The 16,154-nt window shown below is 44.7% G+C and overlaps 1 long non-coding RNA gene across 1 annotated transcript; it reads left to right on the top strand.

Moving 5' to 3' along the window:
- The first annotated feature begins 317 nt into the window (after positions 1-317).
- On the top strand, positions 318-9,734 carry LOC129051077 (uncharacterized). Its single transcript, XR_008515110.1, has 2 exons — positions 318-968; positions 7,072-9,734. It is a non-coding gene; the product is annotated as an uncharacterized LOC129051077 (long non-coding RNA).
- Positions 9,735-16,154: the final 6,420 nt, after the last annotated feature.

The following is a 16,154-nucleotide window of genomic DNA, read 5'->3' as shown; positions in this document are numbered from 1 at the left end:
GGCGATGGTATTATTTATTAAGCAATGGTTTTGGGTTTTTTTTTCTTTTTTTGAGATGGAGTCTCACTCTGTCACCCAGGCTGGAGTACAGTGGCGCAATCTCAGTGAGATGTGAAGCCAGATGGATTTCCTAGGTCGAGTGGGTACTTGGAGAACTTTTCTGTCTAGCTAGAGGTTTGTAAATACACCAATCAGTGCTCTGTGTCTAGCTAAAAGTTTGTAAATGCACCAATCAGCACTCTGTAAAAATGCACAAATCAGCTCTCTGTGTCTAGCTAAAGGTTTATAAACACACCAATCAGCACTCTGTAAAAATGCACCAATCAGTGCTCTGTGTCTAGCTAAAGGTTTGTAAATGCAGCAATCAGCACTCTGGAAAAATGCAGCAATCAGCATAGCACTCTGTAAAATGGACCAATCAGCGCTCTGTAAAATAGACCAATCAGCAGGACATGGGTGGGGCCAAATGAGGGAATAAAAGCTGGCCACTGGAGCCAGCAGAGGCAACCTGCTCAGGTCCCCTTCCATGCTGTGGAAGATTTGTTCTTTCACTCTTCACAATAAATCTTGCTGCTGCTCACTCTTTGGATCCACACTACCTTTATGAGCTGTAACACTCACTGCAAAGTTCTGCGGCTTCACTCCTAAAGTCAGTGAGACCACAAACCCACCAGAAGGAAGAAACAACTCCAGACATGCCACCTTTAAGAGCTGTAACACTGTAAAGGTCTGCAGCTTCACTCCTGAAGCCAAGCAAGACCATGAACCCACCAGAAGGAAGAAACTCCAGACACATCTGAACATCTGAAGGAACAAACTCCAGACACACCACCTTTAAAAACTGTAACACTCATCACGAGGGTCTGCAGCTTCATTCTTGAAGTCAGCAAGACCAGTAACTCACTGGAAGGGACCAATTCTGGACACATTTTGGCAACCATGAAGGGATTATCGCCTATCGCCAAGGGGTGAGTACCATCAGACCCTTTTCACTTGCTATTCTGTCCTATTTTTCCTTAGAATTCAGGGGCTAAATACCAGGCACCTGTTGGCCAGTTAAAAGCAACCAGCATGGCTGCCAGACTGAAGACATGGATGTCTGGCTTTCTGGGAAAGGGCTCTCTAACAACCCCTGACTCTTCAGAGTTGGGAGCATTGGTTTGCCTGGAACCAGCTTTCACATGTCCTGTGCTTCTGGGCTGAGCCAAGGGTTGACAGAGAGGAAAGCCCTTCAGCTCTGGGGTCCTGATAACAAGTTGGTTGACCCTGAGGCCATGAGTGGAACTCTCAAAGTCATGTCACCCAAGTGAGACTTGCCCATCTATCCTATCTATCCTGACCCTTGCCTCCTGGGTCCTAATGCCTGTCAGACAAACTTCCTCTCTCCTTTTCTCTGAGGATAGTCCCACTTCTAAAAACCACTCCCTGTCTCTGGTGCTTTTCTAGTTTCTCCTGTAAGTATGATTTCTAGTATAAACTTCAGGACTCTGTTACCTTCTTTAGGCACCCGGGCTCACCAATAAGAAAGACATAATTTTTGCCCAAAGCCCCATCATAGGGGGGATCATCTGGAATTTTAGGATCCCTCCTCAGACAAGCAGGCCTAACAAAAGCTATTCCTGAAGCTAGGATATGGGGAGCCTCAGAAATTGTATCATTCCTATTCATACAGTGAGGACAAAAGGCATGACTCTTCCAACTCTGGAGCTCCCTTCTCTCCCTCAGAGTGTGGCCCTCCACTTCATTTTTGGGGCATAACATCTACATAGGACACAAATAAAGTCTCAACACTAACAGGAAAACAGGACTCTAACAGGTTTTCAAGAATGTGTCAGTAAGGGCCACTAAATCTGATTTTTCTCTTTCCTCTTTGTGGTCTAGGAGGACAGGCAAGGGTGCAGGTTTTTGAGGATGTGTCAGTAAGGGCCACTAAATCCAACCTTCCTCAGTCCTCCTTGTGGTCTAGGAGGTCAGGCAAGGGTGCAGGTTTTCAAGGATGTGTCAGTAAGGGTCACTAAATCCGACCTTCCTCAGTCCTCCTTGTGGTCTAGGAAGAAAACTAGTGTTTCTGCTGCTGTGTTGGTGAGCACAACTATTCTGATCAGCAGTGTCTGGGGACCATTGTGGATTCCTGGGCAAGAGGTGTTTCTGCTGCTGTGTTGGTGAGCATGACTATTCCGATCAGCAGGGTCCTGGGACTGTTGTGGGTTCTTGGGCAGGGGGAGAAACAAACCAACCAAAACTGTGGGCGGTTTTGTCTTTTAGATGGGAAACACTCAGGCATCATCAGGCTCACCCTTGAAATGCATTGTAAGCCATTGGGACCAATTTGACCCACAAACCCTGAAAAAGAGGCAGCTCATTTTTTTCTGCATTATGGCTTGGCCCTAATATTCTCTCTCTGATGGGAAAAAATGGCCACCTGCGGGAAGTTTACATTACAATACTATCCTGCAGCTTGACCTTTTCTGTAAGAGGGAAGGCAAATGGAGTGAAATACCTTATGTCCAAGATTTCTTTTCATTGAAGGAGAATACACAACTATGCAAAGCTTGCAATTTACATCCCACAGGAGGACCTCTCAGCGTACCCCCATATCCTAGCTTCCCTATAGCTCCTCTTCCTATTAGTGATAAGCCTCCTCTAATCTCCCCTGCTCAGAAGCAAATAAGCAAAGAAACCTCCAAAGGACCACAAAAACCCCTGGGCTATTTGATATGTCCCCTTCAAGCTGTAGGGGGAGGGAAATTTGGCCCAACCTGGGTACATATCCCCTTCTCCCTCTCTGATTTAAAGCAGATCAAGGTAGACCTGGGGAGGTTTTCAGATGATCCTGATAGGTACATAGATGTCCTACAGGGTCTAGGGCAAACCTTCGATCTCACTTGGAGAGATGTCATGCTATTGTTAGATCAAACCCTGGTCTTTAATGAAAGAATGCAGCTTTAGCTGCAGCCCAAGGGTTTGGAGATGCTGGTATTTTAGTCAAGTAAGTGATAGAATGACAGCCGAAGAAAGGGACAAATTCCCTACTGGTCAGCAAGCCAACCCCAGTATGGATCCCCACTGGGATCTTGACTCAGATCATGGGGACTGGAGTCGCAAACATCTTTTGACCTGTGTTCTAGAAGGACGAAGGAGAATTAGGAAAAAGCCCATGAATTTTTCAATGATGTCTACCATAACTCAGGGAAAGGAAGAAAATCCTTCTGCTTTCCTCAAGCAGCTACAGGAGGCCTTAAGAAAATATACTCCCCTGTCACCCAACCCACTGAAGGGTCAGTTGATTCTAAAAGATAAGTTTATTACCCAATTAGCTGCAGATATCAGAAGAAAGCTCCAAAAGTGAGCCCTAGGACCTGAAAAAAATCTGGAGGCATTATTAAACCTGGCAACATTGGTGTTCTATAATAGGTACCAAGAGGAATAGGCCCAAAAGGAAAACTGAGATCAGAGAAATGCAGCAGCCTTAGTCATGGCCCTTAGACAAACAAATCTTGGTGGTTCAGAGAGGACAGAAAATGGAGGAGGCCAATCACCCAGTGGGGCTTGATATCAGTGTGGCTTACAAGGGCACCTTAAAAAAGATTGTCCAACAAGAAACAAGCTGCCCCCTCACCCATGTCCACTATGCTGAGGGAATCACTAGAAGGCACACTGCCCCAGAGGACAAAGGTTCTCTGGCCCAGAAGCCCCCAGTCAGATGATTCAACAACAGGACTGTGGGTGCCTGGGGCAAGTGCCAGCTCATGTCATCACCCTTACTCAGCCCTGGGTATGTTTAACCATTGAGGGCCAGGAAATTGACTTCCTCCTGGACACTGGCATGGCCTTCTCAGTGTTAATCTCTTGTTCTGGACAACTGTCCTCAAGGTCCGTTACCATCCAAGGAATCCTGGGACAGCCTGTAACCAGGTATTTCTCCCACCTCCTCAGTTGTAATTGGGAGACTTTGCTCTTTTCACATGCCTTTCTTGTCATGCCTGAAAGTCCCACACCCTTATTAGGGAGAGATATATTAGCCAAAGCTGGAGCTATTATCTACATGAATATGGGGAAGAATTCACCCATGTGTTTTCCTGTACTTGAGGAGGGAATCAACCCTGGAGTCTGTGCATTGGTAGGACAATTTGGAAGGGCAAAAAATGCCTGCCCAGTCCAAATCAGGCTAAAAGACCCCACCACTTTTCCTTATCAAAGGCAATATCCCTTAAGGCCTGAAGCTCATAAAGGATTACAGGGTATTGTTAAACATTTAAAAGCTCAAGGCTTAGTAAGGAAATGCAGCTGTCCCTGCAACACCCCAATTCTAGGAGTACAAAAACTGAATGGTCAGTAGAGACTAGTGCAAAATCTTAGACTCATCAATGAGGAAGTAATTCCTCTATACCCAGTTGTACCCAACCCCTATACCCTGTTCTCTCAAATACTAGAGGAAGCAGAATGGTTCACTGTTCTGGACCTCAAGGATGTCTCCTTCTGTATTCCCCTGCACTCTGAATCCCAGTTTCTCTTTGTCTTTGAGGATCCCACAGACCACACATCCCAACTTATGTGGACAGTCTTGCCCCAAGGGTTTAGGGATAGCCCCCATCTGTTTGGTCAGGCCATGGCCCAAGATCTAGACCACTTCTCAAGTCCAGGCACTCTGGTTCTTCAGTATGTGGATGATTTACTTTTGGCTACCAGTTTGGAAGCCTCATGTCAGCAGGCTACTCTAGATCTCTTGAACTTTCTAGCTAATCAAGGGTACAAGACGTCTAGGTCGAAGGCACAGCTTTACCTACAGCAGGTCAAATATATAGGCCTAATCTTATCCAGAGGGACCAGGGCCCTCAGCAAGGAATGAATACAGCCTATACTGGTTTATCCTTGCCCTAAGATGTTAAAACAGTTGTGGGGGTTCCTTGGAATCACTGGTTTTTGCTGACTATGGATCCCCAGATATGGCAACATAGCCAGGCCCCTCTATACTCTAATCAAGGAGACCCAGAGGGCAAATACTCATCTAGTAGAATGGGAACCAGGGGCAGAAACAGCCTTCAAAACCTTAAAGCAAGCTCCAGTGCAAGCTCCAGCTTTAAGCCTTCCCACAGGACAAAACTTCTCTTTAAACATCACAGAGAGAGTAGGGATAGCTCTTGGGGTCCTTACTCAGACTCATGGGACAACCCCACAACCAGTGGCACACCTAAGTGAGGAAATTGATGTAGTAGCAAAAGGCTGGCCTCACTGTTTATGGGTAGTTGTGGCAGTGGTCATCTTAGTGTCAGAGGCTATCAAAATAATACAAGGAAAGGATCTCACTGTCTGGACTACTTGTGATGTAAATGGCATACTAGGTGCCAAAGGGAGTTTATGGCTATCAGACAACCATCTACTTAGATACCAGCTGCTACTCCTTGAAAGACCAGTGCTTCAGATGCATACATGCATGGCCTTCAACCCTGCCACTTTTCTCCCAGAGGATGAGCAATCAATCGAGCATGACTGCCAACAAATTATAGTCCAGACTTATGCCACCTGAGATGATCACTTAGAAGTCCCCTTAGCTAATCCTGACCTTAACCTATATACTGATGGAAGTTCATTTGTGGAGAATGGAATACAAAGGGCAGATTATGCCAGTTAGTGATGTAACCGTACTTGAAAGTAAGCCTCTTCTCCCAGGGACCAGCACCCAATTAGCAGAACTAGTGCACTTACCCGAGCCTTAGAACTAGGAAAGAGAAAGAGAATAAATGTGTATACAGATAGCAAGTATGCTTATCAAATGTTACATGCCCATGCTGCAATATGGAAAGAAAGGGAGTTCTTAACCTCTGGGGGAACCCCCGTTAAATACCACAAGGAAATTATGGAGTTATTGCACACAGTGCAAAAACCCAAGGAGGTGGCAGTCTTACACTGTCAAAGCCATCAGAAAGGTAAAGGACAAAAGGCAGAAGGAAACTGTCAGGCAGATGCTGAGGCCAAAATTGCTGTCAGGTAGAACCTCCCACTAGAAATACCTGTGGAAGGACCCTTGGTATGGAACAACCCCCTCCAAGAGATTAAGCCCCAGTATTCCCCAACTGAAACAGAATGGGGACTTTCATGGGGGCATAGTTTTCTCCCCTCGGGGTGGTTAATGACAGAAGAAGGAAAGATACTTATACCTGAGGCCAGCCAGTGGAAAATACTTAAAACCCTCCACCAAATTTTTCATATGGGTATTGAAAACACTCATCAAATGGCCAAATCCCTATTTACAGGGCCAAATCTCCAGACCATCTGACAGACAGTCAAAGCCTGTGAGGTGTGCCAAAGGAATAATCTCTTGGTCCATCATAAGGCCCCTTTGGGGGAACAAAGAATAGGTCACTATCCTGGAGAGGACTGGCAGTTAGACTTCACCCATATGCCTAAGTCAAAGGGATTTCAATTCTTGTTGGTCTGTGTTGATACCTTTACAAATTGGATAGAAGCTTTCCCCTGCAGGACAGAGAAGTCTCAGGAAGTGATTAAAGTCCTAATTCATGAAATGATTCCTAGATTTGGGCTTTCCCAAAGCTTACAGAGTGGCAATGGTCCAGGTTTTAAAATCACAATAACCTAGGGAATTTCCAGGGCGCCAGGGATACAATATCACCTTTACTGCGCCTGGAGGCCACAATCCTCAGGGAAGGTCGAGAAGGCAAATGAAACATCAAGAGGCACTTAAGGAAACTAACACAAGAAACTCATCTCCCATGGCCTACTCTTTTGCCCATGGCCTTGTTGAGAACCCGAAATTCTCCTCACAAAATGGGGCTCAGTCCATATGAAATGTTGTATCGATGACCTTTTCTCACAAATGACCTCCTACTTGATTAGGAAATGGCCAACTTGGTCAAAGATATAACTTCTTTGGCAAAATATCAACAAAACCTTGAAAAACTACCTAAAGGATGTCACAAAGAAAAGGGAACAGAGTAGAGTTGTTTCAACCAGGAGATCTAGTGTTGGTCAAATCTCTCCTCTCTACCTCCTCATCTATGCACTCTTTGTGGGAAGGACCATCCTTGGTAATCTTCTCTACCCCCACTGCAGTTAAGGTGGCAGGGGTGGAATCTTGGATTCACCACATGTGAATTAAATTTTGGACACCCCTTGAGGAACCTGCAGGACCGTCAGATCAGGAGTCCCAAGATCAGCCAGACCAGCCTCGATACACCTGCGAACCATTGGAGGACTTTCATCTCCTATTTCAGAAGGAAACATCCCAGATTAAAAAGGCTCCTACAACTGATCCTGAAGAAACACCCCTTCCTCCTTAAAAAAGATAAGTGAAGGCCTTCATAATCTTTATCTTTAACACCTCTCCTTGCCCCTTTAATGGAATCCTTTTACTATTTCATCATATTATTAAGCAGCATACTAACCATACTCTTTGCAGTAGGATTATACTGTAGCTCCTGCCAGGATGAAAATCCTAATCACATCAACCTTCTTTCTTTCTATCTTCCTTCCTTCTGACAGCAATTTACTCCTACGTTTAACTCAGACTGAATAAAATGATCTCATCTTCCAGAGCACCCTCTTTACCTTCCTATTTACTCTTTGCCTATCTATTCCTCCTGCTTCCTTGGATACCTCATAGAATCACCCCTCCCCTTCCACCAGCTCCTAATTACCTCTATAAGACTCTCAACTTAACCCACTCTCTGTTAAACTAGTCCAATCCTTCCCTGACAAATGACTGTTGGCTTTGTATCTCTCTATCAACTTCTGCTTATGTTGCCACTCCGATTCCTGCAAAAAACTGGGTCTTTATCAACTTAACCTAACACCCTCATTATGAAGGAAAAGACCCTTTCCAAATTCTAAATATGCAATCATTAGCCAACTTCCCCATCTCTGATAGGACCAAGAATACCCTAACAGGACATGCAATCCAACTTTTACATTCTTACACTTCCAACCTCACCTATTACACAAGCAATGAAAAGCCCATACATGGCCATGTAACTATGAATACTATCTTAAATTTCCAAGCCCCTTTATGTGTCCAATGCAACCTGTTATCAGGCCTGCCCCTGGGGCACCTACTACCCCATCAGTGTAATTACACCCTACAACCTCAAGCCCCAACTGATCATAGTAACTTCTGAGTCACCCAAACAGCTCCATTCAGATGGCTTGTCTGCTTCTCAGGGCCCCCAAAAATCATCACCTCCTCCCTACTTAACAAACAGTCCAGGTTATAATGACAAACATGCTCCCTGCATGACCATTCACCCCGGACCCCCTGCAGCAGCGCCCCCACCACTAGTGAATGCCTTCTCATCCCCTCTTTCAATCACTCTCAAATGATTCCTAGTAGATAGAAAATGGTTTTGTCTCCAATGGGAAAATAGAACACAGGGAGCCACTCAGTTTGCTCCCAACACCCCTTTCCAGCCACTCACCAGAGCTACCTTGGCAAGTACTCTAGGAGTATGGGAAAATGAAAACAACAAACTCACACACCTTTTTAACATACACAACCAGTTCTCTCTACCCAGCCAAGGTATAGTCTTATGTGGAACATCAACCTATATCTGCCTCCCGACTAACTGGACAGGCACCTGCACCTTAGTCTTTCTAAGTCTCAACATTAACATTGCCCCAGGAAATCAGACCCTATCAGAACCCCTCAAATCTCAAGTCTGTCAGCGCAGAGCCAGACAACTAATACCCCTATTTATAGGGTTAGGAATAGCTACTGCTACAGGAACCAGAATAGCCAGTTTATCTACTTCGTTATCCTACTACCACACACTCTCAAAGGATTTCTCAGTTTGCAAGAAATAATGAAATCTATCCTTACTCTACAACCCCAAATAGACTCTTTGGCAGCAGTGACTCTCCAAAACTGCTGAGGCCTAGACCTTCTCACTGTGGAGAAAGGAGGATTCTGCACCTTCTTAGGGGAAGAGTATTGTTTTTACACTAACCAGCCAGGATAGTACAAGATGTCACCCAGTGTTTACAGGAAAAGGCTTCTGAAATCAGATGCCTTTCAAACTCTTATACCAACCTCTGGAGTTGGGCAACATGGTTTCTTCCCTTTCTAGGTCCTGTGGCAGCCATCTTGCTATTACTAGCCTTCAGACCTTGTATTTTTAACCTCCTTGTCAAATTTGTTTCCTCTAGGATCAAGGCCATCAAGCTACAGATGGTCTTACAAATGGAACCCTAAATGAGCTCAACTAACAAGTTCTACCAAGGACCCCTGGACCGACCCATTGGCCCTTTCACTGGCCTAAAGGGTTCCCCTCTGGAGGAAACTACAACTGCAGGGCCCCTTCTTTGCCCCATCCCACAGGAAGTAGCTAGAGCAGTCATCACCCAATTCCCAACAGCAGTTGGGGTGTCCTGTTTAGAGAGGGGATTGAGAGGTAAAGCCAGCTGGACTTCCTGAGTCAAGTGGGGACTTGGATAACTTTTCTGTCTAGCTAGAGGATTGTAAATGCACCAATCAGCACTCTGTATCTAGCTAAAGGTTTGTAAACACACCTAATCAGCACTCTATAAAAATGGACCAATCAGCACTCTGTAAAATAGACCAATTAGTGCTCTGTAAAATGGACCAATCAGCAGGATGTGGGTGGGGCCAAATAAGGGAATAAAAGCTGGCCACCCAAGCCAGCAGTGGCAAGCCACTTAGGTCCCCTTCCACACTGTGGAAGCTTTGTTCTTTCCTTCTTCACAATAAATCTTGCTGCTGCTCACTCTTTGAGTCTGTACTACCTTTATGAGCTGTAAAACTCATTGCAAAGGCCTGCAGCTTCACTCCTGAAGTCAGCGAGACCATGAGCCCATGGGGAGGAACAAACAACTCCAGATACGCCACCTTTAAGAGCTGTAACACTCACTGCGAAGGTCTGCGGCTTCACTCCTGAAGTAACCGAGACCACCAACCCATCAGACGGAAGAAACAACTCGGGACATGCCACCTTTAATAGCTGTAACACTCACTGCAAAGGTCTGCACCTTCACTCCTGAAGTCAAGCAAGACCACGAACCCACCAGAAGGAAGAAACTCCAGACACATCTGAACATCTGAAGGAACAAACTCCAGACACATCTGAACATCTGAAGGAGCAAACTCCAGACACACCATCTTTAAGAACTGTAACACTCACCACGAGGGTCCATGGCTTCATTATTGAAGTCAGCGAGACAAATAACCCACCAGAAGGAACCAATTCTGGACACATCAGCTCACTGCAATCTCTGCCTCCTGGGTTCAAGCAATTGTCCTGCCACAGCCTCCTGAGTAGCTGGGATTACAGGTGTGCACAACCACACCCAGCTAATTTTTGCATTTTTAGTAAAGACGGAGTTTCACCATGTTGGCCAGGCCGGTCTTGAACTCCAGACCTCAGGTGATCTGCCCGCCTAGGCCTCCCAAAGTGCTGGGATTACAGGCATGAGCCACCGCGCCTGGCCTAAGCAATGTTTTTTTTAAAAACATTCACACACTAATTCCAAGAAGGTTTTCTTACAACAGTTCAGGAATGTGGTGCATTACAAATAGAAACTTGTTTTTAACACAGAAGTGGAATGTGGTTGATACTTGGCCGTATTAATATTTGTGTTACCCAAAAAAGTACTGGATGCAAACTATATATATAAATCTGAGATCTAATGTGGATACTTAAAAACGAACTTTTAAAAGTTCTTTTAAACCAGAATTTAAAAACTAAGTCCATTTTTATAAAAATTAATCTATACGTATATGCATAGAAAAATCTGGAAGAAAATATTCCAAATAGTAATATCAAATAGCTCTGGATTATATGATTATAGAGAGAGTGTTATTTTTATGTTGTTAATTTTTTTTTTTTTTTGAGACAGAGTCTCACTCTGTTGTCCAGGCTGGAGTGCAGTGGCACAATCTCTGCTCACTGCAATCTCTGCCTCTCAAGTTCAAGTGATTCTCCTGCCTCAGCCTCCTGAGTAGCTGGGACTACAGGTGCACACCACCATGCCTGGCTAATTTTTGTATTTTTATTAGAGACAAGGTTTTGCCATGTTGCCCCATCTGGTCTCGAACTCCTGGCCTGAAGTGATCCACCCGCCTCGGTCTCCCAAAGTGCTGGGATTACAGGTGTGAGCCACTGTGCCTGGCTGTTGTTAATTTTTTATGTTGTTTTGCCAAACTCATTTTACTGTCAGAGAGTTTACTTTTTTTTACATCTTTCTATAATATCTGACTTTTTACATGAATATAAACTTCTTTTATACTCAAAGGGAAAATAATCAATAATCCTGTTTTTATTTTTCAAAAGAGAAAAATAAAGGAGGGAAAAGTCTAATAGAATGAAAGTAGATAAGAGTTGCTCCCAGGCCAGGGAGCTGGAACTAACCAGAAGGACTAGTTCGGAAATGGCCCAGGCTGAGTGAGATACCAGCTCCCTAAACAGACTCTGACAAGAGGAAAGGCAGCCAGGCACATGAGCAACTTTGAAGTCAGATGGTTCCAGAAAGAGCTAGGCCTGGGCACCAGATGCTGGTGGTCCTCAGAGGAGAGCTCTGCACTAGACACAAAGGTCACATGGCCCCAGTCCTAGGAGAAGCATCCAGTCTAGACAAGCTAGTGAAAACCATGGTGATGTCAACAGAGAGCCACAACTGGTTTCACAAACCACTAGTAAAACGTTCAAGTTCCAGAAATTGAAGGAACACACAATAAAACAATAAGTCCTCCCTCTTCACCTATCAAAAGAGTAAAGAATTTTTAAATGCTGGTGAGGGTGTGCTGGAATTAGTGCTCATTCACTGCTGTTGAGAATCATTGCATTGCTAATGTGGTTTGAAAAGCAGCATGGTGGCTGGGTGCGGTGGCTCATGCCGGTAATCCCAACACTTTGGGAGGCTGAGGTGGGTGGATCACCTGAGGTCATGAGTTTGAGACAAGCCTGGCCAACATGGTGAAAACCCACCTCTACTAAAATACAAAATTAGCCGGGCGTGGTGGTGCATGCCTGTAATCCCAGCTACTTGGGAGGCTGAGGCAGGAGAATAGCTTGAACCTGGGAGCCAGAGGTTGCAGTGAGCCAAGATCGTGCCACTGCACTCCAGCCTGGGTGACAGAGTGAGACTCCATCTCAAAAAAGAAAAGAAAAGCAGCATGGTGCTATATATGCCGATTGTTTTAAAATATTCATATCATTTTATAATTTCATTTCTAGAAGTCTTCTGTAAGGCAAAGAAATATAAAACTTTATTATCAAAGATACTCACTGTAGTATGATTTATAATTTTTTCAGTGAAATAACCTGAAAACTGTCCAACAATTGGAGTGGTAAGTTCTGATACAACCTGTCAGTGGAGCATTATGTAGCCATTAAAAATAATGTTTATAGAGCGTTTGTCTTATCACTCGGGAAAATGTTTATGTTACCATGTTAAATGATACAGTAGGATATAAAATTGTATGTAGAGCATGGTTTAAACTACATAAAAATTCACACAATGACTGGAAAGAAATGCTCTAAAATGTTACACAGCTACGCATGGATTGGTCAAATTATGAGTGGGCTTTTTGTATCTTTTAAAAAATAACTGGGCCAGGGACAGTGGCTCACACCTGTAATCCAACACTTTGGGAGGCCAACGCAGCAGATCACGAGGTCAGGAGTTCGAGACCAGCCTGGTCAACATAGTGAAAACCCGTCTCTACTAAAAATACAAAAATTAGCCAGGAATGGTGGTGCATGCCTGTAATCCCAGCTACTTGGGAGGTTGAGGCAGGAGAATTGGTTGAACACGGCAAGTGGAGATTGCAGTGAGCCAAGATTGTGCCACTGCACCACAGCCTGCGTGACAGAGCAAGACTCCGTCTCAAAAAAAAATAAAAATAAAAAATAATTTATTTTGAAATAATTTCAGATTTACAGAAAAATAAGGAATAATACAAAGAACTGCCATATTTCTGTTTCCCAAGTTTCCTGACCGCTATATCTTTCCACATTTGCTTCCATGTGAGCTCTCCCTCTCTAGACACACAGTGGATAGAATCACTGGTCATTTTCTGAGAGAGAGCTTCAAATACAATGCCCATTGTGCCTAAATACCCCGAGTGTATTTCCTATAAACAAGGACACATGACCAAACCTTCCAAATCAGGAAATCGACATTGACACAACCTCACCATCCAATCCACCATCCCCAGGCAGATTTTCCCAGCAGGTCTTTTTTTTCATTTCTGATCCACGATCTGATCATCTAGGAACACATTGCATTTAGTTGTCACAGCCCTCACACTTCCTTCAAACTGGAAGTTTCTCCTTCCCTTTCACGATTTTCCTTTATAGTTTTTAAGTTTACAGGTCTTTAATTTTATGGGAAAACTCTCAACTGGGGACAACTTCTCAATTTCCCAATGGGAAGACCCAGGCCATGCATTCTTGGCAGGAATAGAAAAAAAAAAAAAAGCCCCGATGCTTCAGTCAGGAGGTACGTGATATCAACTCACTCCACCGCCAGCGAGGTTAACTTTGATCACCTGCTCCAGCTGTTGTCTGCCAGGTTTTTCTACCAAAAAGTTACCATATTTCTCTTTGTAACTAACATATTCTGGGGAAATATTCCAGTACCACATCAACATCTGGTTCTTCAAATCTTCACCCGCAAGTCTCAGCATCGGTTGACAACTCCAGCCTGAACCAACCACCACTGTGATGGCTGCCTAATGTTGATTTTTCTTATTTCCACCATTCCTTCTGCATTTATTAGTTGGCAATCTGTTGCAAGAAAAAGCTTTCCCTTCTCTCTCCATTTACTTACTCATTAATTTAATTATTTCAACATGGACTCATGGATTCCTATTTTATTCAATGGGTTTTATTTATTACTATCATTATTTATATTGATTCTCAAATTGCCCAGGTTTGGCCAATGGAAGTCCTTTCCAGTTGACCCCTATATCCTTTCCATAAGTCCTCATCCATCCAAGCACTCCCTCACTTTCTGGCACAAGAAGATATTTCAGGTTCATCTCATCCTTTTCCTGCTGCATCTCGGGAAGCAGCTGCTTCTCCAAGAGGCCCTGGCTCATTTCAATGGAGGATGGTGTTTAGAAACCAAGATCTAGGAGCTTGGCATGGCTGGGTGCAATGGCTCATGCCTGTAATCCCAGGTAAAGAGTGTGGGAGCAAGCATAAGAGACACACAAGCCTGCTTTGGCAGAAGGGATGACTTTGCTGGGAAGCTTGAATGTCAGTGTGTCACGTATGGATGATCAGAAAAGCACAGTGGGATGGTAGCAGCAAGAGGCAAGATATGGCAGGGCCAGAGTCAGAACCTAAGGTCAGGGGATGGTTGGGCAGGGGTCAGCAAGTTGGGACACCCTACACAGAAACAGCCAGAGGAGTCCTGTGTACCCTAATCCTCCCCCAACTGAGTGACCCTGGACAGCAGAGATGCCCCTCTAGACAATGCCCAGGCAGGACTTGGCCTCCTTCCATCCTCTGGACACACTGGGCTCCAGTCCCTTGTTCCTGGGCAGCCTTTTGTGGGAGAGCTAGAACCCAGGAACACAGCAAGACCCTCCTCTGGCCCAGGAGCTCTGAAGGGAGATTCAGCTGTGACTCCCAAGATGTGTCCCCACAACACTCACCTGGGAAGGGAAGCCAGGAGCAAGTAGAGAATGTCACTTACCTCCCTGACTGGACAGCTTTTCCTGGGCCTCATTTCACTCCCAGAACCACCCAGAATAGGCCAAGCAGAGCACAGGGTGGCAAGGTGGTTAATGATGCCAGTAAGAACAGGCATGGCCAGCAAGAAACTCAAATGACTTACAGCTGTGAACAAATAACTGTGCCTGTTATTGTCCCATGACTGCTGTGTGGCAGGCCAGGAAAACTCAGTGATTCCCATAAACTCCTCAGCCTGGACAGTCACCTGCCACTGGCTTACATTCCTCCCTACTTTTCACTAAGGGGCTGTGAGTCAAGTTTATGCATCAACTTTACTGAGCCACAAGGTGCCCAGATATTTGGTCAGACATTACTTCGGGTGTTTTGGGATGAGATTAACATTTGAATGGGTAGAATGAATAAAGCAGATTGCTTCACTAGGGAGCATTTTCCACCTGCCGTGCTGTCAGAAAATTAAGTTGGAAGGACACATAAGATGGCCTGGGACTGAGTACATGCCTGGTCAAAGGCCAGCTCCCCGCATTGCCTTGCATTCATTGGAAATGTACTAAATGCCACTGAATTATACTCTTTAAAATGGTAAATTTTCTATTATGTATATTTTACTACAATAATTTTTTTAAGGAAGCGGTGGAAATCTTAACTACACGAGGCTTGAGTGGAGGGGATAATTTAGTGAAAGAAATAAATCAGAGCCAGAGATCCCTCAGAGAGACCTGAGCCCCAGGAACCCCACCACAAGTGAACTAGACTTGGAGGACAATGCCACAGGGCTAGAATCAAGTTATAGAAAGAGAAGCAAATAAGTGAATTATTGTCATCATTATGATTTTTATTCCATGCTTTATTCCACTAGCATAGCACTGACTACAAATCTATCATAAAGCTGGGTGTGGTGGCTCATACCTGTAATCCCAGCACTTTGGGAGGCCAAGGTGGGTGGATCACTTGAGCTCAGGAGTTTGAGACCAGCCTGGGAAACATGGTGAAACCTCATCTCTACAAAAAAAAATGCAAAAAATTATCCAGGCATGGTGGCACGCACTTGTAGTCCCAGCTACTTGAGAGGCTGAGAGATGAGAGGACTGCTTGAGCCCAAGAGGTCGAGGCTGCAGTGAGCCATGATCACCCCACTGTACTCCAGCCTGGACAACAGAGTAAGACCCTGTCTCAGAAAACAAAACAAAACAAAACAAAACAAAAACTATCATAACACATCATACAATGGTATTATGAAATAAGAAAATAATACTGCCAGGTGTGGTGGCTCATGCCTGTAATCCCAGCACTTTGGGAGGCCAAGGTAGGTGGAACACTGTCAGGAGTTTGAGACCAGCCTGGCCAACATGGCGAAACCCCATCTCCACAAAAAATACAAAAATTAGCCAGGCATGGTGGCATGCACCTGTAATCTCAGCTACTTGGGAGGCTGAGGCAGGAGAATTGCTTGAACCAGGAGGCAGAGGTTGTAGTGAGCCAAGATCA

This window comes from Pongo abelii, chromosome 19 (genome assembly GCF_028885655.2).
Source record: "Pongo abelii isolate AG06213 chromosome 19, NHGRI_mPonAbe1-v2.0_pri, whole genome shotgun sequence".
In the NCBI taxonomy this organism is placed as follows: Eukaryota; Metazoa; Chordata; class Mammalia; order Primates; family Hominidae; genus Pongo; species Pongo abelii.
The sequence above is the reverse complement of the archived record's forward strand: the minus strand, read 5'-3'. Positions and strand labels throughout refer to the sequence as shown.